The following is a 16,370-nucleotide window of genomic DNA, read 5'->3' on the forward strand; positions in this document are numbered from 1 at the left end:
AGCAGCAAATATCAATTCATTATGGTATTTTGGACCATATCGAGATATTTGGATGAGATCAAAAATCCCTTTCTCCTTCCAGAATTGTCCCTTTTGTTTTTGAACTTTGTCTAACCAAGCAATGTATTCTGGATAAGTTTTTGGTTCAGTCCTAATTTTGGATTTTACAAAACTTAGGTCAAAAGGACCTTTTGTGAAAATTAAAGGAGGTTGAGTTTCGATGCATGGGAAAAGAGAGTTAATATCTGGAGTTTCAGGTTCTAGAGAAATGGGGCCTAAGAATGCATGTGGAGTATCAGTACAAGGGATGATTACCTGGGTTTTCCAGATAGCTTTTTCAGCTTCATTGATCTCTGGTTCATTCATAAAAGCAGGAGCAGCACTGGCGATTTCTTTAGTAAAATCAATGGGTTCTTCGCGATTCACATGAGAAGTTCCTGCTGCGTTCGTCATTGTTTAAGTGTTTTTGTGAGAATTTGATGAGTAGTGAAGATTTCGTGGTTAAAGATAGAAGTTGCAGAAAATTCAAAGTGTTTTCTTCGAGAAAATTTTTGGCGGAGAAGAGGAACGGTGAAAGTGAAAATGAAATGGTGAAAAGTGAGAAGAGTAAAGGTGAGTTTGTTTTTATATGGACCTTTGATCATGACACATGTCAAGATCTTATTTTGACAGTTTTACCATTAAAGTGTTGTCTTTTCCAATGTTAGAGAACGTGGCCCACTAACTAAGATTGTGGGGTCAGTATTTAAAGGAAATTTGAATTAGTTTTGAATTAAATACTGACATCATTCATTTCGATGGAGAATGTTAGTTATTTTTTTTTTTCAAAAACGTCTTTTTCTTCTTCGGTGAAATCGAAAATGGCGTTTCTGGGGGGCAATTTGTTAGCCAATATATTTTACTAGCTGTAATAAATGTGGTCAAAGTATAGTTGACCTAGATTTAAAGAAGATTCGAACAGAGTGTTGTATTGAAAGCAAATATGGGTTCGAAGATGGTAGAAGACTTCGATAAAGCAGTTTTCGAAGGTGGTTATCAACGGTTATTCTTTAAGTCAGTTTGTATTTTAAGTTTGTTTTCAAATAAGTAAAACTGTCGACTTGTGGCAGTTGTAGTTTGAATTTCAAAGAAGTGTAGTTATTTCTAGACTTAGTATAAATAGTAGTTTTTCATAGGAAAAACGGGTCACAATTCCATCATACAAACTTACACTCAAAGTATCCGTATGGAAGCGAGAAACGAGTCACAAGTTGCAATGTATGAATCTGTGTACCAACTCTTATTTAATCAATGCAATTTACCCTTTTTTCTTTAAATGTTCTTGCACTTTACTTTGTTAAGTTCGATTGAGTTCAAGTGGATTGAATTCGATTGTTTTTATTGTATTTCTTATATTTTCGACACCAAAACACAGAATTTCTAACAACAAGAACAAACACAATATGTCCTAAGATTTACTGGTTGATCTTGCAAGTTACCATGTGTAAACCAGCGGTTGTTTACGAAAATCCAACGTAAACAGGCATCAAGCTCCCCAACAAAAGTGAGCAACAGCTCCATGGCATCAAGCCCCCAACGTAATTTTGAGCAATGGCTCCAGGGCATCAAGCCCCCATCTTTAAATGAGTATGCAATGAACTCAACTTCTCACAACTTAGATCCTCATGAACATCTTTAACGACTCCAAAAATATGGACAACTTCTTACATCTTTACAACTTAGACCGACATATACAACTTCATGACATTAATGCTCAACAACAACAAAACAGCAATAGAGGCAGTGTATAACAGTGCTTAAATATCATATCAAAATTTAGGAATGAATCACATCAACTTATTCATCATAGTTAATCACATAATGCATATATAACAATTTCACTTCACCAATGATAATCTCAGTCATCTAAATCAGGCTTCTGGATAGCTTATATTGTTCTCAACAATCTTCACTCTTACTTCTAGGATCAACCCATAACTGCACGTGCGAAAGGATCGCAAGGAAATAATTTTTGGGCAACTAACAGCTTAACTCACGAGGCGAGTACTATTGCTCGCAAAGGGAGCAAAACATGCTCACTGGACCTCCTAAAATGACTTGCTCACGAGGCGAGTTGGTTTGCTCGCAGTGGTGAATAACTGGGCTGCTCGCTATGGCGAGCGATCTTGCTCGCGATGAGAGCGATGAACTTCATCACTCGCGAGGCATGCTATGCTGCTCGCCGTGGCGAGCGATGAATGTCAGCTCTGCCAGAATTCCAATTTTTTGAAATTTTCACCTAGTCTCATGGTTCTAACATCAAAACAACATCTAATTATCACCCTATGGAATATCTAAGATATGTACACAAGTTTTACCTCAGTTCAACAAGTTTTCATGGTTCAACCATCAAAATCGCTCTCAAACCCTAATTCTCAATTCTCACCAAACTCAACCTACATCATGCTAAATCTATTTTTCAGAATCATAGACTTAATAATATTGAAAGTTAGTCTCACCCTTACCATATAGCAGATGAAATCGGCACTCTCTAGGTCTTCTCCTCTTCTCTAACTTTTTCTCCCTTTTTCACCAAAAACGTACGTTCTCTGTCTTTCTACCTAACTTCTCTTATTTATATCTCTTCTATTCTTTTTCTATTTCCTCTTAAACCACTAAACTCTCTAAATTTATAAAACAACCCCACATCTCAATAATTATTTTATTTTCGAATCTTATTTTATTTAATAATAAAATAAGTCACACCATCATTATAACTTCACAAAAAATCATATAACTCACATAAATCTCAAAAATCACATAAATCACATATAAATCATATATTCTCTCATAAATCACATAATTCATATAAATATATGCTAAAACTCATTAAAATAATTAAATGATTACGACGGGCGTTAAAGTATTCGCGCGTTTTACCGCTTATTAGAAGTAGGGTGTTACAAGTTGGTATCAGAGTCGTGGTCAGTCTTGTCCGGACTAGCATCCGTTGAATTTTCCTGTTAGTATGCGAATGGTAATGAGTTACCTTTGGTACTTGTTTGTTGTGTTGTTGTTCTTATCTATTGGTTGGTTTTGTGTAGAAGTGAGATGGTTGGTGGTATAAATGATGCAGCGATTGCGCAGGCTTTGGCTTTGATGGCTCAGGTGTTGGCTCAGACTAATGAGCAGGCGGCGGTTGGTCATCGTGATCCTGCAGAAGCTGAGGAGCGGAGGCTTGATCGTTTCTTGCGAAACAGTCTGCCGACGTTCAGGGGTAGGTATGACCCGGATGGAGCTCAGACATGGATGCAGGCCATGGAGAGGATCTTTCGTGCTATGCTGACTAGTGAGGATCAGAAGGTCAGATTGGCTACTTATATGCTTGTTGAGGTGGCTGAGTATTGGTGGACCAATGCTAAGGGAAGGCTTGAGGCCGGTGGTGGAGCTGTGACTTGGGCTAGGTTCAAGACTGAGTTTTTAGGGAAGTACTTTCTTGAGGATTTGAGGACAAAGAAAGAGGTGGAATTCTTGAACTTAAAGCAACAGAACCGTTCAGTCGCTGAGTATGCCGCAAAGTTTGAAGAGCTTTCGAGGTTTTGTCCGTACATCAATGCGGAGGATGCGATGGTTTCCAAGTGTGTGAAGTTTGAAAGCGGTTTGAGGCCCGACATCTATCAGTACATGTGTATTCAGCAGATCCGTGACTTTGACACTTTGGTGCACAAGTGTCGTATGTTTGATGACGCCGGGAGGGCTAAGGCTAATCATTACAAGGCTCGAAATGAGAAGAAAGGAAAGGGTCATGTATTTGGGAAACCGTATAGCAAGGACAAAGGAAAGAAGAACGAATCTGGTGGAGGCTCTAAGTCGAATGTTGTTGAGGTGAGATGCTACAAGTGTGGAACTTTGGGTCATTACTCTAATGATTGTAAGAAGGGAAAGAGTTGCTACAAGTGTGGGGAAGTAGGTCACAAGGCGTTTGAGTGCAAGAAGGAGATCACTTGCTACAATTGTGGTGAGAAGGGGCATATCAGTACTAAGTCTACCAAGTCGAAGAAGGCGGCGGGGAAGGTGTTTGCATTGGATGCGGAAGAGGTGGAGCATCCAGATAATCTCATCTGAGATATGTGATTTATCAATAGTACTCCTTTGATTGCAATTATTGATACTAGTGTTACTCTTTTATCGCGGTTAGTTGTGTTGAGCATTTGGGTTTGGTTGTGACTCTGTTGTCCCGAGGGATGGTTATCGACACCCCGACTAGTGGTTCGGTGACTACTTCCTTAGTGTGTGCTAAGTGTCCTGTTAGCTTTGGTAACGTTGATTTTGAGTTGGATCTTGTGTATCTTCCGTTGAAGCATATGGACGTGATTTTTGGTATGGATTGGATGTTAACTTTTGGTGTTAACATTAATTGTTTGACCAAGAGTATAAGGTTTTCTAAACTGGTAGCTGAGATGGGTGAGAAGTTCTTGACCGCGGAACAAATGAAGAAGTATTTGGATGGTGAAGCTAGTGTGTTTATGATGTTTGCTTCCTTGAAGGAAAGTAGTGAGAAAGGAGTCGGTGATTTACTGGTAGTGCAAGAATTTCCAGAAGTTTTTCCGAACGACATTACCGAGTTACCGCCGGAGAGGGAAGTGGAGTTTGCAATTGATTTGGTACCAGGAACGAGTCCTATTTTGATTGCGTCGTATCGGATGTCTGCATCAGAGTTGGGTGAATTGAAGAAGCAGTTGGAAGAGTTGCTCAAGAAGCAGTTTATCAGGCTGAGTGTTTCCCCGTGGGGTGCTCCTGTGTTGTTGGTTAAGAAGAAGGATGGAAGCATGGGGTTGTGTGTGGATTATCGGCAGTTGAATAAGGTGACGATTAAGAATCGGTATCCGTTTCTGAGGATTGATGATTTGATGGATCAGTTGGTTGGTGCGGAAGTGTTCAGCAAGATTGATTTAAGATCAGGATATCATCAGATTAGAGTGAAGGCAGAGGATATATCCAAAACTGCGTTCTGAACAAGGTATGGACATTATGAGTATTCTGTGATGTCATTTGGAGTATCTAATGCGCCAGGTGTCTTTATGGAATATATGAATAGAATATTCTGTGATGTCATTTATAGATGATATTTTGGTGTAATCGAAGTCTTAAGAAGAGCATGCCGAGCATTTGAGGATTGTGTTGGGTGTCTTGAAGGAGAAGAAGTTGTTTGCTAAGTTGTCTAAGTGTGAGTTTTGGTTGCGGGAAGTGAGTTTCCTTGGTCATGTGATTTCTAAGGGTGGTATTGTCGTGGATCTGTCGAAGGTTGGTGCAGCGTTGCAATGGGAATCACCTAAGTCTGTTTTTGAAGTTAGAAGCTTTCTTGGTTTGGCAGTTACTATTGGAGGTTCATTGAGGGATTCTCTATGTTGGCGTTGCCATTGACGCAGTAGACTCGGAAAGGACAAGCTTATGTTTGGGATGCTAAGTGTGAGAAGAGTTTCCAAGAGTTGAAAAAGAGGTTGACTTCAGCTCCAGTGTTGATTTTTCCGAATTCGAAGGAATCGTTTGTTATGTATTGTGATGCTTATAAGATGGGTCTTGGTGGTGTGCTTATGCAGAATCGTCAGGTTGTGGCTTATGCTTCGAGGCAGTTGAAAGTGCATGAAAAGAATTATTGGACTCATGATTTGGAATTGGCAGCAGTTGTGTATGTGTTGAAGATTTGGAGGCATTATCTGTATGGTTCTAAGTTTGAAATGTTCAGTGACCACAAGAGTTTGAAGTACTTGTTTGATCAGAAGGAGTTGAATATGAGGCAAAGAAGATGGTTGGAGTATCTTAAGGATTTTGATTTTCAGTTGAGTATTCATCCAGGAGCGACTAAGATGTATCAGGATTTGAAGAGGTTGTTTTGGTGTCATGGGATGAAGAAAGAGATCGCATAATTTGTGTATGCTTGTTTGGTTTGTCAGAAGTCTAAGATTGAACATCAAAAACCATCGGGTTTGATGCAACCGTTGTTTGTGCCAGAGTGGAAGTGGGATAATATCTCTATGGATTTTGTATGAGCGTTGCCGAAGACTGTTAAGGGTTTTGACTCGATTTGGGTGATTGTCGATCGGTTGACGAAGTCGGTACATTTTGTTCCTATTAAGACCGGTATGTCTGTGGCGAAGTTGGGTGAGATCTAGATTGAGCAGATTGTTAGATTGCATGGTATTCCTTCTAGTATTCTGTCGGATCGGGATCCGAGGTTTACTTCTAGGTTTTAGGAGAGTTTGCAAGCTTCATTGGAAACTAAGTTGAGGTTGAGTTCTGCTTATCATCCGCAGACTGATGGTCAAACGGAGAGGACTATTCAGAGTTTGGAAGACTTGTTGAGAGCTTGTGTTTTGGAACAAGGTCTTAGTTGGGTTGAATTTTTACCGTTGATTGAGTTTACTTATAACAACAGTTTTCATTCTAGTATTGGGATGACACCGTTTAAGGCTTTGTATGGTCGGAGGTGTAGGACGCCGTTGTGTTGGTATGAGTCAGGAGAAAGTGCCTTGTTAGGACCAGATGTGGTGCAAGAGACGACCGAGAAGGTCAAGATGATTCAAGAGAAGATGAAAGCATCTCAGAGTAGGCAGAAAAGTTATCATGACAAGAGAAGGAAGGATCTTGAGTTTCAACTTGGTGATCATGTGTTCTTGAGGGTTAATCATGTAACTGGCGTTGTTCGTGCTTTGAAGTGTCGGAAGTTGACACCGCGTTTTGTTGGGCCGTTTGAGATTATGGAGAAGGTTGGAGTTGTAGCGTATCGGATTGCATTACCGCCGTCGTTGTCGAATCTTCATGATGTGTTTCATGTGTCTCATTTACGGAAGTATGTGTATGATGAGTCTCATGTGATTCAAGTGGACGAGTTGGAAGTAAGAGATAATTTGACCGTTGAGACGTGGCCCGTTAGAGTTGAAGATCGAGAGGTGAAGCGTTTGAGGGGTAATGAGATCATTTTGGTGAAGGTGATATGGTTTGGACCAACTGGCGAGAGTGCTACTTGGGAATCGGAGAGTAGGATGATGGATTCGTATCCGGAGTTGTTTCCTTCAAGTAAATTTTCGAGGGCGAAAATTCTTTTAGGGGGGAGAGTTGCAACAGCCTGATTTTCGCAATTATTTTATTTTGATTGTTTTATGTGTGTTTAATTATGTTTGTGTGCATTTTCATGTGTTTGGGCATTTTAGGGGTAAAATATTAATTTTGAGAGAATAGTGTTTTATCATTTCTAAGTTAGAACCGTTTTATTAGTGAGTTGTCGTTATGAGAGAATTAATTAGAGCCGAGGTTGCTAATTAATTATCGTTAGTGTGATAATTAGTGGATTAGTGTATTTAGTGAGAGCCCATTTATTTTTAGTGTGTTAAGGCCCGTTAACGGAGAGGGAGTATATATGCTAAGTCATTAGTACCTAGGGGTTAGAACTTTGATCATTTTTCACACAAACACAAGAGGAAAGAACTTGGGGTTAGAGAGAAGAACAAGAGAAAGGGGTTGGAGGCTAGAGCTAGAAGAGGATTTCATCTTTAGGAGCTAAATTGAAGCCTTGGTTAGAGATTCTTGGTGTTAGAGGTAAGAGGGTTAGGCTTCACTCATAATTTCATAATTTTTACTCTTTACCCATTTTTGTGAAATTGTTGAATTGAATCTAGTTGCTGTGAATTCGTGCATGAATGTTGTTGTTATGTTTGAGAACATGAACTACGTGATAATTGTGTGATTGTATGTGAATTAACATGTTGAAATGCATAATTGTTGGTATATTGTGTTATTAAGCAAATATGGTGAATAATGAAGTTGTTGTTGTGGAATTATGTAAGAATTCATGTTCATTAGTTGTTGTTATTGATTTGGAACATGTGGTTGTTGAATTGATGCTTTTGGTATCAAGATTGATGAATTGATGAAGAGATTTTGTGTTGTTGTTGAAAGTTGAGAAAGTGATGATAATTTGATGAATTATGTGCAATTGATGTTATAATTCCAAGTTTGATGTATGCTTGAGTACTTTGTAACATGTATGACCTATAAACATCTTTGGGATTTAGTTTGGGGCTTTAAAATGATCAAAATGGGGATTTTTGGGTGAAAATAGGTTGAAACCCGAAATCTAAAATTCTGGAAATCAGATTGCACGCTAAAGCGTGCGGTAAGCGTGCGGCAAGTGTGCAGAACCCAAACTTACGACTTTGTGGACGCTCAAGCGTGCGTCTGGACGCTTAAGCGTGATGGGTTCTGTTCAACCGTTTTTGACTTTTCATTTGTGATCTTTGTGACTTGTCCGAGCATTTCTTAACACTTCTTTTCACCTCTATAAACACTGTTTGCATCAATAATCCTACTGGAACAACATTTGAATCGACTTGGATCGAATTTTGAAAGATTGAACTTGAAACTTGAAAATGGTCAAGAACACGGACTTTCCGGAACTTGATTCTTTTCAAGGAGACCAAGTGGGATTATACTTGAGCAATGTTTATATGACTTTTAATGATGATTACAACTGGTTCCATGGATTAATTACTTGTTTTACCTTGAAAACTTAGATTTTTGGAAAAGTGGCAAAGTGAGGCAAACTTCGGAATTTTTGAGAATTCTTCATATGTGGCAGATGAAATGCTTATATAACCTCTACTGCACGCATATGTGACTTGTGAGAATACATGGCATAGGCAATTGAGCTTGTTAAATTGGTTTTGGTTCATAACCTCCAATATTTTCAAAGTTGTGAAATGTGAGACGAACTTGTGCAAATTTGTTTTAAAGTTCCTTTGATTGATAAACCCTTTTGTAAATGGATTTCTATGATTAATTATAGACTTGTGAGTGGATGTTGGATGATGATAATATTATATATCATATTCTTGTGTATTTGTCTTCCTTACCCGAATTATAGGAAGTATTGGTTGTTCATGGTGAACTATGTGAAGAAGATGATATTGTTGATTGTATATATGTCAAGTTGTGGTGATTTGTTGTCTAATGCATATATACTAAATGTTGGTGATGGTGTGGTGATTTGTTTGTGTGAACATATGCATTTGTAGTCGAGTCATATGCTCATGCATTCATGACTGATGGTGGTGGATTATATATCAAATTGAGGTGATTACGATGTTTTTGTCGCATCGGAGGTGACGACCTTGGAGGAGACTTGGTACCACATGCATCTATTTGAGTCTAGAGACATTGCATACATTGTTGGTGAATTGAAATGCATTTGAGTTGTGCATGATGATTGAATTTGTTAATTGATAATTGACATGGTTGAAATTGTGATATGTGTATGATACACTTGTTGATGTGAACTTGGAATGATGATATTGAATGCTCTTGAATGATATGAATGTTGTGAATACTTGTGAGTACATGTATGATTTGTTCTTGAATATATCTTTCATTCCCAATGTTCTTGTTAATTCTACCATGGATTATGATGATGTAATGCTAACCCTCAGTGGTTTACCACCTACCTTTCCGTATGGACGGGTAGATGGAGTGCAGGATGCTTAGACTGTATGCTTGATGTTTCCGAGGAGCGGATTTCCTCTTTTTATATGCAAGTGTCTAGATTAGGGCTCTGATCTAGGGTAGTACTTGCATGCTGGATTCTGTTTTGATTATGTAGTTTTGGAGTTGTGATATTGATTGTATCTGAGATCGAGAGATGTATTTATTATCATGAGATTTGAAGATGTTATTCATATGGTTTATATATATGTTCCGCTGTTTTTGAAACTTGATAAATTATACATATATGTTGGAGTTTGTTTTTGAAGTAGCATCTATTTCTAGAATATGTCTGATGTATTCGCGCGTTTTACCGCTTATTAGAAGTAGGGTGTTACACAATTGGCACAACATTTGGGTGGAAAGTGATTCTTCTGCGGCGGTTCTTGCTTTCAAGAACTCAGATCTTATTCCTTTCCGTCTTCGGAACCGTTGGCATAATTGTTGTATTGGTATAAATGTTGTGTGTTCTCATATTTACCGTGAAGGAAACTGCTATGCGGACCTCTTGGCTTCTCTCAGAAACGACTTGTCTGACACTGTCTGGTTTGACATATTACCACCTCGGTTGGCTTTTGATTTCTCTAGTGATAGAAATGGCTTGCCTAATTACTGCTTTCCCTAAGATTTCAATTGTTTTTTATTTCTGTTTTGCATTTTATTTCTTTTGAGGGTATTGGCCTAGTCCCCCCTTTTTTATATATATTTTTCCTTTTTTAATAATATATATGGAGTAGTCGGCATAGGATGGGAGTCCCAGTGGGGTGCCAACCTAGTTGGGATGTCTCTTGGCTCCTTGATGCCTCACCTATGCCTTATCCAAAAAAAAAAACATTTTTTAAATATTTAAATTTATCATTATCTATATGTTACATCTGTTATTTATTTGTACTGAAAATTGATGGTATTTTTGGTAAGAAAAATTCAGCCCAAAAGAGCTGAAAGTGGTTGTTTTCTTTATATATATAGTATAGAAGATACATAAAAACTTATTTATTTGCATAAACTGTTTTATATAAGCTCTAAAATAAGCTAATCCAAATGGGTCCATATTTATATTGTGTTTATTACATTTTTTTATTTTTGAATATTGAAATTTATTATTATCTATTTGTTACATGTGTTATCAATCAATCAATAGTGTGTGTGTGTGTGTGTGTATATATATATATATATATATATATATATATATATATATATATATATATATGTATATGTATATGTACTTGCTAAAGTACAATAATCGTAATTAGGGTTTGTATTGTATTGGTCATGCCTTGAGAAGGCTCTCAAGTGTTGTATTTATAGCCCTCTATGGGCATGATTTATGGTTACTTAGCCAATAAGTAACGGGGGTATTTATGTATTTAGGGCGCGTTCTAGATGCTTCTAGAAGCGGATGAAGGCGGCACCCTGTGAGGACGTGCTCTGAGCCTCAGGATCCTTTTGGAAGACGTTGAGGCCTTTGTGAGGGTCTAAAATAGGTCCTTAGGAATATATTAACGGTCCACAACCCCCTCAAGCAAAGTCTTGGGACAAGGCGAAGTGATTGATTTGTTTTGTAATTTTGGTTAAGCTTTGTTTATATTTTATTGTGCCCCTTTGGGTGCTATCATCCGAATGTAGAGGGTACCCCCTAGGATGATTCTACCTCGTTTCATAGTCTCTGAGGGGGGTGCATATGTTAATAACATGTGTTGACGTGTATGTTCTGCTGGTTAAACCATCTGTAGCCCCCCAAGCACGAGGCTTTTAGTATAAGGCGAAGTGATTTATGTTCTGAGGGCGACAATAACTTGAGGCGGGTTCATTCTATTTCATCCAAATGCAACGGTTCAAATCTCATGACCTTTCGATAGTGATGACGTGTTCGAATCGTGGCGTTGTTCTCCACGTGTCTCCACTCATTGAGAGAGTTAGCACATTTTTCGAGGCCTATTAAAGCGCGTCCGCTCCTCATTTCTGTCAATCTATTTCCTCTTTTCTCGTTTACTCCTTGCATCCGTTTCTGTCAGCTGGTCTCTGGATATTAGGTCGGCCTCCTCTCAATCCATTCAGGTACTTTCATTTCAGTCCTTTAAACTTTTAGTTTTCCGATTTCGTAGCGCTTTTCCGTTCATAAATGGTTTTGATTAGAGAGTGCGATGATTCGGGTATGGTGATTTCTCCCACTAACTCTGTTGAAAGGGATCAGTTAAAGAGGGATTGCTTGAGGCATGCAGCACATCCGAATGGTTTAATCGATTGGGAGGCATACGAGTTAGGTCTTCATGGTCACAATCTGTTTAGCGATTTGTCTAGTGATAGCGATAGTAGTGATTGTTCAGGTAGTGATAGTGACTGTGTGTTTCTGTATGCCAACTCAGGAGCAGATCCTAGGTGTAACACCCCAAATTTTTCATATATTATTATCTCCACTTATTTTTGTATGTTTCCTTATAAATGGTTAGATGCAATCTCTTCAATTTTGCATGTACACATGTTTGATAGTTATTGTGACATTTTATGTGATTTTGGAGATAAGTGTAGTCATGATTATACTATTTTAACTACATATTTATATTTAGACATGTATGCCTTAGTAATTACTGTGAAAATCGTATTTGAGGTTTGTTTCAAAATATATGTAGTAAAGTGACCTATTATTTATTTTATTACATACATTGTTATTTTAAAAGTAGTAGGATGGAATCAATATTCTATTTTTTTTTTAGATTTATTTGAAAATGAATTTGATGGCTATTGGGATTTAAAAAGGTATGCAAATGACAGTTTTAGACACTTTTACTTAGCGTACACGCTTCCTCATTAAATCATAACCGCAGTTTCAACTCATTCAAACCCTAACTCATTTTTTTTCTCTTCGATTCTCCCTCATCACTCCATGGAAAAACGTGAAACTTTGGATTCCAACTCGAAATCATCCATTGAATCCATTTTTGGCATCAATTTCGTCAATTATGGCCTTGTTTTCATGTTTCTAATTTTAGTCGAACTGTAATTCACATTTTTCGACCACCACATTCGTCCTTTGGAAAAACGGATATCATTTTCGGACTCCTTGCGTTGAAATCTTCAGCAACCATTATTCATTTACGAGTTTTGGTGAAGTTGATGTCAAACCCTTTCAATGCTTTGCGGTGTCGGTGAGATTTTTTTCAGTCATATTTTATATCTTTTGGATTTGGTTCCTGATTCTAATAATTTTAGAAATTGCGTAAGACTGATTTTGTACTCAGCTTAATGTAGCAGTCGTGTTTCACTAACTTTGTAAATTCGTCGCGGAACAAATCAAATTGAGTCGGTTCATTCTGTTCACTATGAATTTTCTGCTGCTGCTGGATTTTACGCATCGTAGGAGATCGTCAAATCAGTTATCGTCAAATCAGTTATGGGGTGAGAGAGAAGAGTTCGAGTACATGAGTATAAAATACTTGTAATGAACGGGAAAGCTATATTTCCCAAAATTCATTTTGGGTACGCTGCGATGGTTGTAGCCCTTTGAGAGAATAATTAATTAATATGCAAAGTTAGAAGTGTGAGATTAAAAGAGGAATTAGAAACATTATTAAGGTCTTGATTGATTTAAATTATATTGAATGTGTGGTATTGATGTCATGAATAAATTTTATGTTGTGCCCATGTTTGATCATTCTAGTTGATGAATTATTCGACGATGAATATAAAAGTGATGTTGAATCTCGTTGAAATGAATTTTCGGTATGCAACATATATATGATGACTGCGGATACTAAGATATTAGTTGGACTAGAAGAGGTGTTGTTGAAAATATGATATGTGGATATAGTTAGGCAAATGAGATGTTGACAATGAATATTCTTGATTACCCTTATTAGATTCAGATTGACGTGACTAATTGGAGACGAATGAATGTTATTGATTACCCTTGTTGATTTCCCTTAAACCATAAGTTAGTGTTAATTTTGATTTGGGTTTTACCCGATAGAACTCGCCCTCGGGCTCCAGCTATCCTGAGGGAAACTTCGGAGGGAACCAGCTACTAGACGGTTCGATTAGTCTTTCGCCCCTATACCCAAGTCAGACGAACGATTTGCACGTCAGTATCGCTGTGGGCCTCCACCAGAGTTTCATTTGGCTTCGCCCCGCTCAGGCATAGTTCACCATCTTTCGGGTCCCGACAGGTATGCTCTCACTCGAACCCTTCACAGAAGATCGGGGTCGGTCGGCTGTGCAACCCACAAGAGGATCCCACCAATCAGCTTCCTTGCGCCTAATGGGTTTACTCGCTTGTTGACTCGCACACATGTCAGACTCCTCGGCCCGTGTTTTAAGACGGGTCGAATGGGGAGCCCACAGGTCGACGCCAGGAGCGTGCATGTGCCGAAGCACGCCGAAACAGCGTGCGCTGCAGCCCACAATCGTGATGATGACGTCTCCACGAGCATTTCAACAACCCAGGCTTGGGCCACCATCACAATCCGCGTCGGTCGATGTCCCGAGCCGATTGGCGGACCGACACAAACCGTTCCACATCCGACCAAGACACATCGCCGGCCCCCATCCGCTTCCCTCCCGACAATTTCAAGCACTCTTCGACTCTCTTTTCAAAGTCCTTTTCATCTTTCCCTCGCGGTACTTGTTCGCTATCGGTCTCTCGCCAATATTTAGCCTTGGACGGAATTTACCGCCCGATTGGGGCTGCATTCCCAAACAATCCGACTCGCCGACAGCGCCTCATGGTGCGACAGGGTCCGAGCACAACGGGGCTCTCACCCTCTCCGACGCACCTTTCCAGGGGACTTGGGCCCGGTCCGCCGCTGAGGACGCTTTTCCAGACTACAATTCGAACGCCGAGGGCGACCGATTCTCATGGTAGGCTTATCCCGATTCGCTCGCCGTTACTAAGGGAATCCTTGTTAGTTTCTTTTCCTCCGCTTATTGATATGCTTAAATTCAGCGGGTAGCCCCGCCTGACCTGAGGTCTCATCACGAGCGTTACAAAACACATGTGGGTAAAAGAGTCCACGTTCAATAGAGCTGCACATGATTTGCTCCTGTGGGTCACACATCCACCATCTATCATGGCACACCCTACCAAGGTCTCAATTTTCAACCAACCACGAGACAGAGCTCACGGGAGGCCAACATATTCACCCTGCACGCAATACCTAATAAATAGGAAATTGGCAAGGGGATTCGATATGTGACACCCAGGCAGACGTGCCCTCAACCTAATGGCATCAGGCGCAAGTTGCATTCAAAGACTCGATGGTTCACGGGATTCTGCAATTCACACCAAGTATCGCATTTCGCTACGTTCTTCATCGATGCAAGAGCCTATATATCCGTTGCCGAGAGTCATTCTATATCATGTGTCAAAACATAACACGCACGAAAACCATTGACGCATTCAGCGCCGGGGTTTGAGTTTTGGCACAAAGGAGGACACACTTCGTCGTCTTCCTCTGAACCAGAGGTAAGCCGAGGTGTAGAACACCTCAAGCCAACCCATATGTATTCAAACTGATTCACATGTTGGACTGCATGTAAGGCATCGACAATGATCCTTCCGCAGGTTCACCTACGGAAACCTTGTTACGACTTCTCCTTCCTCTAAATGATAAGGTTCAATGGACTTCTCACAACGTCGCGGGCAGCGAACCGCCCACATCGCCGCAATCCGAACACTTTACCTGACCATTCAATCGGTAGGAGCGGGGGGGCGGTGTGTACAAAGAGCAGGGACGTAGTCAACGCGAGCTGATGACTCGCGCTTACTAGGAATTCCTCGTTGAAGACCAACAATTGCAATGATCTATCCCCATCACGACGAAATTTCAAAGATTACCCGGGCCTGTCAGCCAAGGCTATAGACTCGTTGACTACGTCAGTGTAGTGTAACACCCTACTTCTATTAAGCGGTAAAACGCGCGAATATACAAATATATTCTAGAAATAGATGTTACGTCTTCCAATTAAAACATACATGCATAAAGACCATGTTACATCACATAGCAGAGGAACACATATATAATCCAAATCTCATGATAATAAATACATGATCTCAAATCTCAACATAATAATGTCTCAACACCAAAACTACATAATCAAATAGAAATCCAACGTGCAAGTACTACCCTAGATCAGAGCCCTAATCTAGACACTTGCTCATAAAAAGAGGAAGCCCGCTCCTCGGCAACATCAAGCATAAGGTATAAGCATCCTGCACTCCATCTACCCGTCCATACGGAAAGGTATTTGGTAAACCACTGAGGGTTAGCATTACATCATCATAATCCAATTAAAATTAACAAGAAACTTTGAGAATGAAAGATATATTTAAGAACGATGAATAACAAACTATACACGTACTCACAAGTATTCTTAACATTCACATCATTCAATATCATCATCTTAAGTTCATATCAACAAGTGTATCATACACACATCACCAAATCAACCATGTTAATCAACAATTAACAACTTCAATTATTATTCACAACTCAAATGCATTTCATTTCACTGACAAAGTATACAATGGCTCTAGATTCATCTAGATGCATGTGGTACCAAATCACCTCAAGGTCGTCACCTCCGATGCAACAAAAACATCGTAATCACCTCAATTGGATATAAAATCCACCACATCAGTCATGAATGCATGAACATATGACTCAACTTTAAATGCATATGTTCACACATACCAATCACCTCAACATCACCAAGACTTAGTATATATGCAAACAACAACAATTCACCAACACATAACATATATACAATCTACAACAACATTCATATTCCAATTAACATGTAATTGTCACATATATACACCATTAATCATCTCCACTTAAGTTATAACAACTATCCATAAAGGA

The 16,370-nt window shown here is 39.2% G+C and overlaps 1 non-coding gene across 1 annotated transcript; it reads right to left on the minus strand.

The window, feature by feature from the left end:
* Window positions 1-14,699: 14,699 nt before the first annotated feature.
* Window positions 14,700-14,855, minus strand: LOC146937562 (5.8S ribosomal RNA). The gene has a single exon (XR_015033635.1). It is a non-coding gene; the product is annotated as a 5.8S ribosomal RNA (ribosomal RNA).
* Between the last annotated feature and the right edge of the window lie 1,515 nt (window positions 14,856-16,370).

Source organism: Medicago sativa, chromosome 3 (assembly GCF_051527215.1).
Source record: "Medicago sativa cultivar Bolivia chromosome 3, Bolivia_mono, whole genome shotgun sequence".
Taxonomy (NCBI): domain Eukaryota; kingdom Viridiplantae; phylum Streptophyta; class Magnoliopsida; order Fabales; family Fabaceae; genus Medicago; species Medicago sativa.